Below are 9711 nucleotides of genomic sequence, written 5' to 3'. Positions count from 1 at the left end.
AATCAAAACCTAAGGACAAGCCGTCACCGACAGCCACCTAGGCTTTTCCAAATAAGGCAACTGCTTAAGCTGCAGCCAGTCGAATACCTTCCTAGCTCTGCTTCTGCCTCTTCTCTGTAAAAGTCTTTCCCCTGGCTCCTGTCGGTGGAGCGCTCCCAACCACTTCCAGTATGTCGCCCCCGATTCGAATAGAGTTTTGCTCAAATAAACTCCTACAATTATTTTCAATGTCTTTATGAAAAAACACTTTATTTTTCCCCCAAAGCCCCAGTGCATTGTTGTATATCCTAGTTGTAAGTCCTTCTAGTTCTTCTATGTGAGCCGCCGCCACAGCATGGCAACTGACAGATGGGTGGTGTGGTTCCGCAACCAGGAAACGAACCCAGGCCACTGAAGCAGTGAGAGTGCCGAACTTTAACCACTAGACCATCGGGGCTGGCTCTCAATACCTACAATTTTTATATGCCTTAGTTTATCTTTTAACACGAGAAAGAAAATATATAATTAAACTCAGTTAAATTAGACTTAAATTCTGATTCTGCTACTTTCTTATTGTGTTGACTTTGCACAAGTCATTTATTCTCTTTAGCTTGTCCTTCCTTTGTAATAAAAGCTGACGTAGATAGAACTACTATACAATCCAGCAATTCCAGGTCTTGGTATATACCCAAAAGAGTTGAAAGCAGGGACTCAAACAGATATTCGAACACCATGTTCATAGCAGCATCATTCATAATAGCCAAAAGGTGGAAGCAACCCAAGTGTCCATGGATGGATGAATGAATAAACAAAATGTGGTATATACATACAATGGAGTATCATTCAGCCTTAAAAAGGAAGGAAATTCTGACATGTGCCACACAGCACGTGAACATTATGAACACTGAGAAGATTATGTTAAGTGAAGTAAGCCAGTTATAAAAAGAGAAATAATATAGAGGTACTGTATGAGGTACTTTTGTGAGGTACCCAAAGTCATCCAATTCATAGAGACAGAAAGTAAAATGGTGGCTGCCAAGGCCTAGGGGGTGGGGGATGGGAGTTGATTAATGAGCACAGAGTTTCAGTTTTGCACGATGAAAAGAGTTCTAGAGACTGACTGCACAACAGTGTGAATATACTTAACACTACTGAACTATACACTTTAAAATGTTTAAGATGGTTAAGTTTATGTTATGTGTATTTTACCACAATTAGAAATTTTAAAAGATTTTTAATCCTCACAGACAGTGTTGATTCAAGAAGTAAATGAGCCAATATACGGAAATGCCTGGAACATAGCAGACATTTAATAGATGTTAGGGTCTTCTTTCTTTCTTCCTTAAACTCTGGTCCTTGACTCCTCTGTTTTAAAGATATAGACTAGATGAAACAATTTATAAATAGCCCAGACTTTATATCAATGAACATTGCGAAAGTTCTTGGGTTTCTTTTCTTAAGTAGGTTAAATAATCTGCATAACAAATTTCTCTGCATAACAAATCTTTTTGAAGAGGAAGGAGGAGGAGAAGAAGAAGATTCAAGAGAAAACTGGAGCCTGGCTTCTGACATTTTCATCCCTAGAGATTTCCTGCAGAACATGTTTGTGTGGGATATAGGAGTGTGTGTTGACATAATGGTGTATATAGGTAGAGGTCTCTCTCTGTTATGTGCTAATTGGACCAGTGGCATTTGACACATTATTTCGTTTGACCTTATACCAACCTTTTCAGGTAGATATGCTTCTCTCCATTTTACAAACAGGGGAACCGAAGCTAAGAGAAATAAAGCTCTTGTCCAAATAAAGTGGCAGAGGCAGAATACAAAGCTGGGTCTGTATCATATGCAAAGTACATGCTCTTTCTCCTACATCCGGGATGGCAAAGAGTTTTTCTCCAGCCTGCCGGCTCTGCGCCATTGGGCCTGTTGCCCTGAACTGCCGTGTCGTGAACCTCAGACAATTCAGCAGAAAAGAGGGCTGGGATCAACTTGTAATGTCTGCCGTGGGCACAGCTTAGAGGCGTAAGAGCATGTGTGCTCTGCAGTTGCCTCTCTGACCTACATCACACTGAGCACAGATTTGGAGCAGAAATGGAAAGAATACTGTGTTGTCTGTCTAGCAACTGTTGGCCTGTTCTCTGAGGAAGAGCTCCATGTTGGAATGCTCCTCCCGCCAGGGCATCTGGCTGGGGCTGGGGCTTCTCTGCTCTCACCCCTTTGCCTTCCTGAGATAGAGAGGGCGTTACTCCAGTTTCTACCGTTCCCCCACCTGCAAACTTCTACTGGGCAGACAAGCTTTGGGGAATAGAGAGCTGTTGTCTTTCTCAAGCAAAACAGCTCCCAGCACAAACATTTCTTTCCCGGGAGTTTGCGTAAGGACTAGTGAGCTCACGTCTGGCCCTGGCTCAGAAGGAAGATGTTCTGTGAATGCGGCGCCCTGGGATCAGGCCCGGGCAGCATTCCCAGCACGGGCACGGCAGGCCTTTGGGAAGCTTGGCACCTGCATGGCGACATTGTCTCGTGAGGGAACAAAGGGTGTGAGCTGTCTCCCCATCTGGAGATTTAGGAGCTTGGGTCAAACCAGAAGCATGAGAACGTCTTCCTGCCAACACCTGTCCCCCCTCGGCACCCAGCTGGCTGTGCCTCCCTGTCCCCCTGCTTTGCTGAGAGGCTGAAGCCGGTCGGAAGAGTCGACCGGAGCCTGGCGTGAGCTTCCAGATCTGGGCGAGCAGAGGGCTGCCCTCACAGCAGCGAACTTCAGGGAACCAGAGGCAGAGGGCCCAGTCCTGTGGTGAGCATGGCTGGAAGCTGCACATCCAAGAGTACATGGCTTCCCGCAGGCACCCCGGGTTCTGGATCTCCCAGAAAGGAGTGGGCTGCCTGTCTGGTTCCTCTGAGCCTGGGCAGCTGCTTCACATGTGACTGCCTCGCCTGCCCAATCTCTGTTGCCTTAAGACTTAAGCAGCTTAAGCCACACCCAGTTGGTATTTTCAAAATATCATATAAACAAAGTAAAAGATGCAGTTTATATAACACTCCTGGCGGGACAGTCAACAGTTGCTGGCATGGCCGAGCGGCCAGCGGGATCCCAGAGGGCAGCATGTCCAGGGAGGCTGGTGCTGAGTGAGGACTTGCAGGGCCACCCTCTCAAGGCCATTCATTCTAAACTTTCTGCAAACTCCCCACCAAGCGAGGCCTCCGGGGCCTATTTCAGAGTAAGGGACGTTGCTCAGGCTCGAAGAACCACAGAACTAGAAGAGGAAGTCTCAGAAATAATAGCTAACATTAATTAGCCCCCGATAAGGCACCGTGCCAAGTGTTTTACCTGCATTATCTCATTTAATCCTTACACGAACCTAGGAGGTGAGCATTGATATTATAACCACTTGGAGATCAAGAAACAGGCTCGGAGGGGCTGAGCAATCCACCCCAAGGTCGCAGTGTTGCATAAGGTCAAGTGGCTTTCAGCATCCATCCCCGCTTCCTGGTAGCAGCTTTCTGTGTGCAGTGGCCAGAAAGCTAAAAATTACATTTCCCAGACTCCCTTGCAGCCAGGGCTCTAGGTGAGAATTAAGTTCTGTCCTTCAGATGCACTTATGCAAGGTTTGGCTGCTTGGGTTGATAAGCAAGGGCGTGGGCACATGGGGTTTCCTGCACCAGCCATCATGTGTCCAGTCACTACTATGGTTGGGGTCAAGAGGCAGTTTCGATTGTGGTGTCACTGCCCAGTCCACAGCAGTGAGTTCCAAAGGTGGCCTCCAATTCCGCAGGCAGAGGGGTAACTCTCCTGGTGGGCAGTTCTCATGCATCCTGGGAGCCATTCCTGGAGGCCCAGCTCAGAGCCTGCTCCACTAGCCCTTCCTGTGTTTTTGTAGAGGCCTAACTCCCTTTATTGAACCTCTTTATTGAATCTCCTTCTGTTGAAAATACCTAGAGTGGTTTCCATTTCCTGTTCTGACCGGGCTGAAACAGTCACAGAGCAAAGAGGCAAAGCCAAGACCCACACCAGGGTCTCCCGCCTCCAGACGCCCTCTGTCCTCTCTCCCGCTGATCCGGAGCAGGGCTTGGGGCAGTGGCCTGAGTGGGGAGCTGAGGTGTGTGGGTGTCTAGAATCAGGAGGTCCAGCTGACACCTGCCTGTAGGACTAGGGAGAGGAGACCAGGAGGGAGGAATTGTTGGAAAGCACAAGCAGAAGTCTCAGGTGGGGTAACAAGCCAGCCCTGCTTGGAGGACACAGGAACAAGGAGTGGGCTGCGAGGCAAGAGGAGGAGCTGAGGGGAGCAGAGGAGATTGGAGTCTATCATGGGCAAAAAGGTTGATCCCCTCCATCTTATGGTTTCAGGGCCTGGCCCTGTGACCTTGTGGTTAAGTTCAGGGCACTCTGCTTCGGCAGCCCAGGTCCGGTTCCCAGGCACTACACTGCTCGTTGCTGGCCATGTCGTGGTGGTGACCCATGTACAAAATAAAGGGAGATTAGCTCAGGGCTATTCTTCCTCAACCAAAAAGAGAAAGTTTGGCAACAGATATTAGCTCAGGGTCAATCTTCCTCAGCAAAAAAATAAAAGAAAAAAAATGCTTTCAAATGTAAATAAATGAAAACATTTCAAAGTGGTTTTTAAAAAAGAACAGTTTATTATCACATATAACAAAGACTCCAAAGATAGTGCAGCTCCAGTAGCTCAATAATCTCTCTGAGGAGCAAAGTTACTTCCATCTTTCTGCCATACCGTTCTCAGTAGATCTGCTTAGCCTCGGGGGGGCTGTCCTCATGGTCACAAGATGGCTGCACTATTCCAAGTGTCACATCCAGACACACCAACCTCTAAGAAGAGGAGTCCTCTCTTCTTGTGCTTCTGTTTTCATCAGGGAAGGAACCTTTCCCAGAATCCCCAGCAGACTTCCCCTCAGACCCCATTGCCCACAACCAGGTCGCATGCTAATCCTTAGCTAATCACTGGCTGGGAAAACACACTTCATTATTGGCTTATGCCAGGGGCTCTCAACGCTGGCAGTATATTAGAATCACTTGGAAAACTTTAAAAAAACATATTAATGCCCAGGGTCCACCCCAGAACTTAAAAGCAAGAGCTCAAGATCCCTGATTGTAACAAAGGCACCACCTGGTGGGGATGTCGCTAGTGGGAGATGCTGCTGTGGGTGGGGGCAGGGGGTATATGGGAAATCTCTGTACTTTCTGCTCACTTTTGCTGTGAACCTAAAACTGCTCTAAAAAATAAAGTCTATTAAAAAAATTTTTTTTAAGTTCAGGATCCTAGGCAATAGTGTTTTCAGAAGTTCCTAAAATTATTATAACATTCTAGCACGCCACCAGGGTTGAGGAACTATTGGTTTAGACGATTTGAGATTTATCTCTGAGCTGGGGACAGAGTGACGTTTCCTGGAGCTGACTATCTGAACGACACGGGGCTTCTGTTAGCAAGGAGGGAGGGGATGGACTTTGCACAGGCAACAACGCATCTGCTACAGAGACCAAGGTCCACAGCGTCAGTCTAAGCCAGCCAAGGGGACTCCAGAGAAATTCCGGGAAAGCAGGAGAGGCAGAGGAGGGCCATCCTGCTGTCTGCCCAAGGGTGACGCCGGCCCCAGAAGAGGCAGGGCCAAGGGAACCTCAGAAGCAGAGCTGGAGACGGGAGCCCACAGCTGGTGTCTGACCGCCCTCCAGACTTCTGGGGTGTGAGATGGTGGGGTCCCCATCACTCAACCTCCAGAGACTGAGCAGAGTCCTGGTGGTGGGGTCTAGGGCCCTGGAGACAGTATGGGGAGGGGCCCGGTCTGGGATGGCAGCAGTCCCAGCTCGTGGAAGGAGGGACCAGAGTCACTGCAGGCCAGGGTTAGATCTCTGGGGCCTGTGACAAGGGGTGCATGACATACCTTTCCTTCGGTCAACTCCTCAACTAGTCGTCTCCAAATGCCAGCAGGTTTTCCATTATCTGCACAGCACTGCCATCTCTTCAGGTATTTCCTGTCTGTTTATTCATGTATTCATTGTCTGTGTCCGTCCACGTGTCAGAGACATTTGCTGCTCGACAAGTAACGATGTTTCTCCACGTTTTCCAGGACTCTTTCAGCTTTGTGCACTGTGCAAGTGGGACGTGAGTGGAGGTGATCTGGCATGCGACCCTCCGGGTCTCCCTTCCCCCCTTAGGGGCTTGGTGAGCCCCCAAGCGCTGCCCATCCCCTGCTAGGGAGAGTCCCCAAGCCCTACCCAGAGATGGTGGGGCCTCTGTTGGCGGTGGTCTTTGATCAACTCTGTGGAGCAGAGCCCCCCCACCCTCCTGTCATGTTAACCACAGACACTCCAAGGTGAGTTAACTTGTTACCACAGCATAAACCCGTCCTAAGACACTCCATCAAATGTAAGCTCCTCAAAAGCACAGACCTTGTCTGTTTCTTGCACCACTCCCCCCAGCACCCAGAACAGTCCACTCAATATTTGTTGAATGAACAAACGAGTGAAGGAAATCTTCCCTTCTGTTTTATAACAACAACAGAAGTTTGTAATTTGGCAGAGACTATGGCTACAACAAATTATTTTGTTTCATCTGAGAATCTAAACACTAAAAGCAACTGGATGATGGAACCAAAGAATGATTTACTAAGGTTGTGGCTACCGGGCCGTGAACTGAGAAGTCCTAGGTGCCCTTTTGTGCTCTCTGTCCAGCAAGCATGATGTGGTTGTGAGGAGCAACCTGGAAATGCCACCTGCTTTGGTTTGGTAACCCCTGAGTTGTGACGATTCTTGGCCATGTATGTTTTGGACAATGGCAATTGTTTGGAAAGGTTGAATCATAACTGTGCAATTCATTCCTTTATCCAAAAAAACCCACAAACAGTAGATTGAATCATGGTGTTGGGGCAAGATCAAGGTTCTTTTTCAATTGTTTTCTTTTGAGTTCAAATCTGGTTTGGAAATAGGATTAGCCCAGAACAGGACAGGTTTGGGACATTATGCATAAAACAGGTTATCTTGTCAATTTTGTTATAATAATGATAATAAATAGAAAAAGGAGAAGGATGGGGAGAAAAGGAGGAGGAAGGAGACGAGAGATGACTATGATTGTCATCCGTCTGCTCTATTTCTTCCCTCTGGAACAATGCAGACCAAGCCTTGGAAACCCTGAGCCGTCTCTTCTCTGAGCTGAGTATTGACAGCTCTCTCAACAGCCCTTCATGCAAGTGTTTTCAGGAGTCACTCAAAATGTCACTGAGGGTGACACTTCCGTGGTGTCAGGAAAGAACAGATGCTCCAGAGCCACAGTACCTGGGACTGGCACAGCGAGACCCCATGACCTTACTGCCTGAACTCAGTTTCCCAATCTGTGAGTGGGTCACACCCCTTACTGCCTAGGGCTGTTGGTGGGTGGGGGTGAGGAGAGGAGGCGGGTGCCAGCCTGGGCTGTCCAGGGCCTCCCACCTCTGGCCTGGAGGTGCTCCGCTCTCTCCTTCATCAGAGCCATGCCCGTGGGGCCTCAGCTCTGGGAGAACAAGGGACACGGCATCTTTGATTGGGATGTCGTCTTTGTTGTTAATATGGTTTAAAACTTCTGGGCTGTTTTACCCCACAATTGGCTCACATGAGCTTATAGTCATCTAAAATAAGGTAATTTCAGATGAGAAGGTGGCATGAAGAAGGGGGATTTGGAGCAACAGAATACCAATGATGCCATTTAAATTCATTCACTTAAATATTTATTGAGCACCTGCTGTGTACTAGTCACTGTTCTAGCCTCTAGGGATACAGAGCGAGCACAACGGATATAGGTCAGTGCTGGCATTTCAATGGGGAGAGACAGGCAGTAAAACAGATAAATCAACAAGACAAGAACAGATTACAACAAGAATTTTGGAGGAAAGAAAGCAGGGTAAGTGGTAGAGAGTGCATGGGAAAGGACTTGAGTGGAGATAAGGTGTGAGAAGAAGGCGCCAGCCACAGAAGATCGAGGCAAGGGTCCCAGCCCTGAGGAAGGGGAGGGCTCGAGGGGCCGTATATGGCTATGTATGTGGAAGGAGACTTTGAGGTGGGGGCTGAGGTCAGAGAGTGGGGCATGGCCCAGGTCATATGGCGCCTCGCAGAGCAATTTATGGACATGAGGATTTCTTCTAAGTGTGGCAGGAAGCCATGGGAAGATATTAAACAGTGGGTGGTGTTGGGGAAATAGAATTAAAACTAAAATCTTCCAACCCTGAAAACCTCTCTAGGTAGTAGAGAAAGAAAACACTTTTAATATCGAATGGACAGTAAACTAAACTGTGATACACATCACAGGGAATTCGCTAAGAGACCGCAAAGACAGAAGGGAATCCCACCCCCTTATACAGCAGGGCCGTGCACCCCAATACACACGTGTTCTCAAGATAAATGTCACTAGTCCTCCAGTAGGAGGACTCGATGGCGCCATTTGTCATGCACAGTTCATCCTAACTTTCCCTGGTAATCAGGGAGACTATCTGTGTTAGCTACTTGGCTTTACCCAGAGGAACACAATTCTCCTCTCTTTATGACGGCAGGTAGCTCTGCACCTTGATCAAGGCTCTGGCGGAGCGCGGCTCCTCCTGGCTCCTCCCCGCTAGGAAATGAGGGGCGCTGTCTCCCTTGCTGTTCGCCTTTCAAAGAGGTGGCTCCCAGGTCCTTGAAAAAGACATTCCTGGCCTATGAAGCTGGCGAGAGGCTTATTCAGCTTCTAAAAAGATTTACACACGTTTCAAAGAGACGGAGAAAGATCATACAGAGAAAAATTTTGTCAAGTGCTCAGGGTAAAAGAAGGGGAGAGAAATCCCTTGCTTTATTTTCAACAAGGGGGATTAAGCCTCTTATTTGTAATTATTTGTCCTTACGGTGGCATGGTCTGACTTGTTTTAGGAATGTCATCTGGGTGCTCAGAGAAGAATGAACTGGAAGGGAGCAAGCGCAGAAGAGGACCCCGTGGGAAGCCGTTGGTGGTGCTTAGTTGAGGGGAGTGATGGTGGGGATGCAGAGTGGGACATATTGAGAGACGATTGGAGGTGCGCCCCGGGGGGCTTGCTGAGGTCTTGGCCCTGAAGGAGAGCGGAGAGTCAAAGGTGCCTCCCAGGTCTTGGGTTGAGCAATTCTCAGGAGGGCGATGCAGCATTGGGATGAATGGCTTAGAGGAGAAAATCGAGAGTTCTGTTCTGGGCGTGTTAGCCTCAAATTCCTATTAAGAATCCAAGTTTGTAGGTCAAGGAGGCGGTTGGATTATGAGTCGAGAGCTCAGAGCCAGGGCTGGAGACTTTCACTTGGGAGGAGAAGCTGGTGAGGTCAGAGGAGAACTGAAGCGTGGGGGTCCCCGGGACACAGCGACAAGGAAGAGAGTGTTGGAAGGAGGGGGTGGCCAGGCAGGGGGTGGGTCTCCCCACAGCAGGGTTGGCGGGGCCCAGACAAGAGCAGTTCCCGGAGTGGAGGTGACGGAGGCTCACCTGGGTGCGTGGAGGTGAGTGGAAGCAGGAAGCCCTGTCCGAGAGCAGACAACCCTGAGAGGAGTCTCAAGGGAAGGAGAGTAGAGAAACGAGGCAGTAACTGGAGGGCTGCAGCTATGAGAAGGCTTTGGTTTTGTTGTTATTCAAGTATTGGGATATTTGCAAAATAAGTCACAGGTGCAGATGGTAAACACCCAAGCAGTACAAGACCCTTCACTCTCGCCCCACCCCCTGCCCTTCCCCAAACTAAGGGACAAAGCACAGGTAACAGCTAGA

The sequence above is a fragment of the Ceratotherium simum genome, chromosome 16 (genome assembly GCF_057802395.1).
Source record: "Ceratotherium simum simum isolate JZ-2026a chromosome 16, ASM5780239v1, whole genome shotgun sequence".
NCBI lineage: Eukaryota > Metazoa > Chordata > Mammalia > Perissodactyla > Rhinocerotidae > Ceratotherium > Ceratotherium simum.
This window is presented reverse-complemented; position numbering follows the sequence as displayed.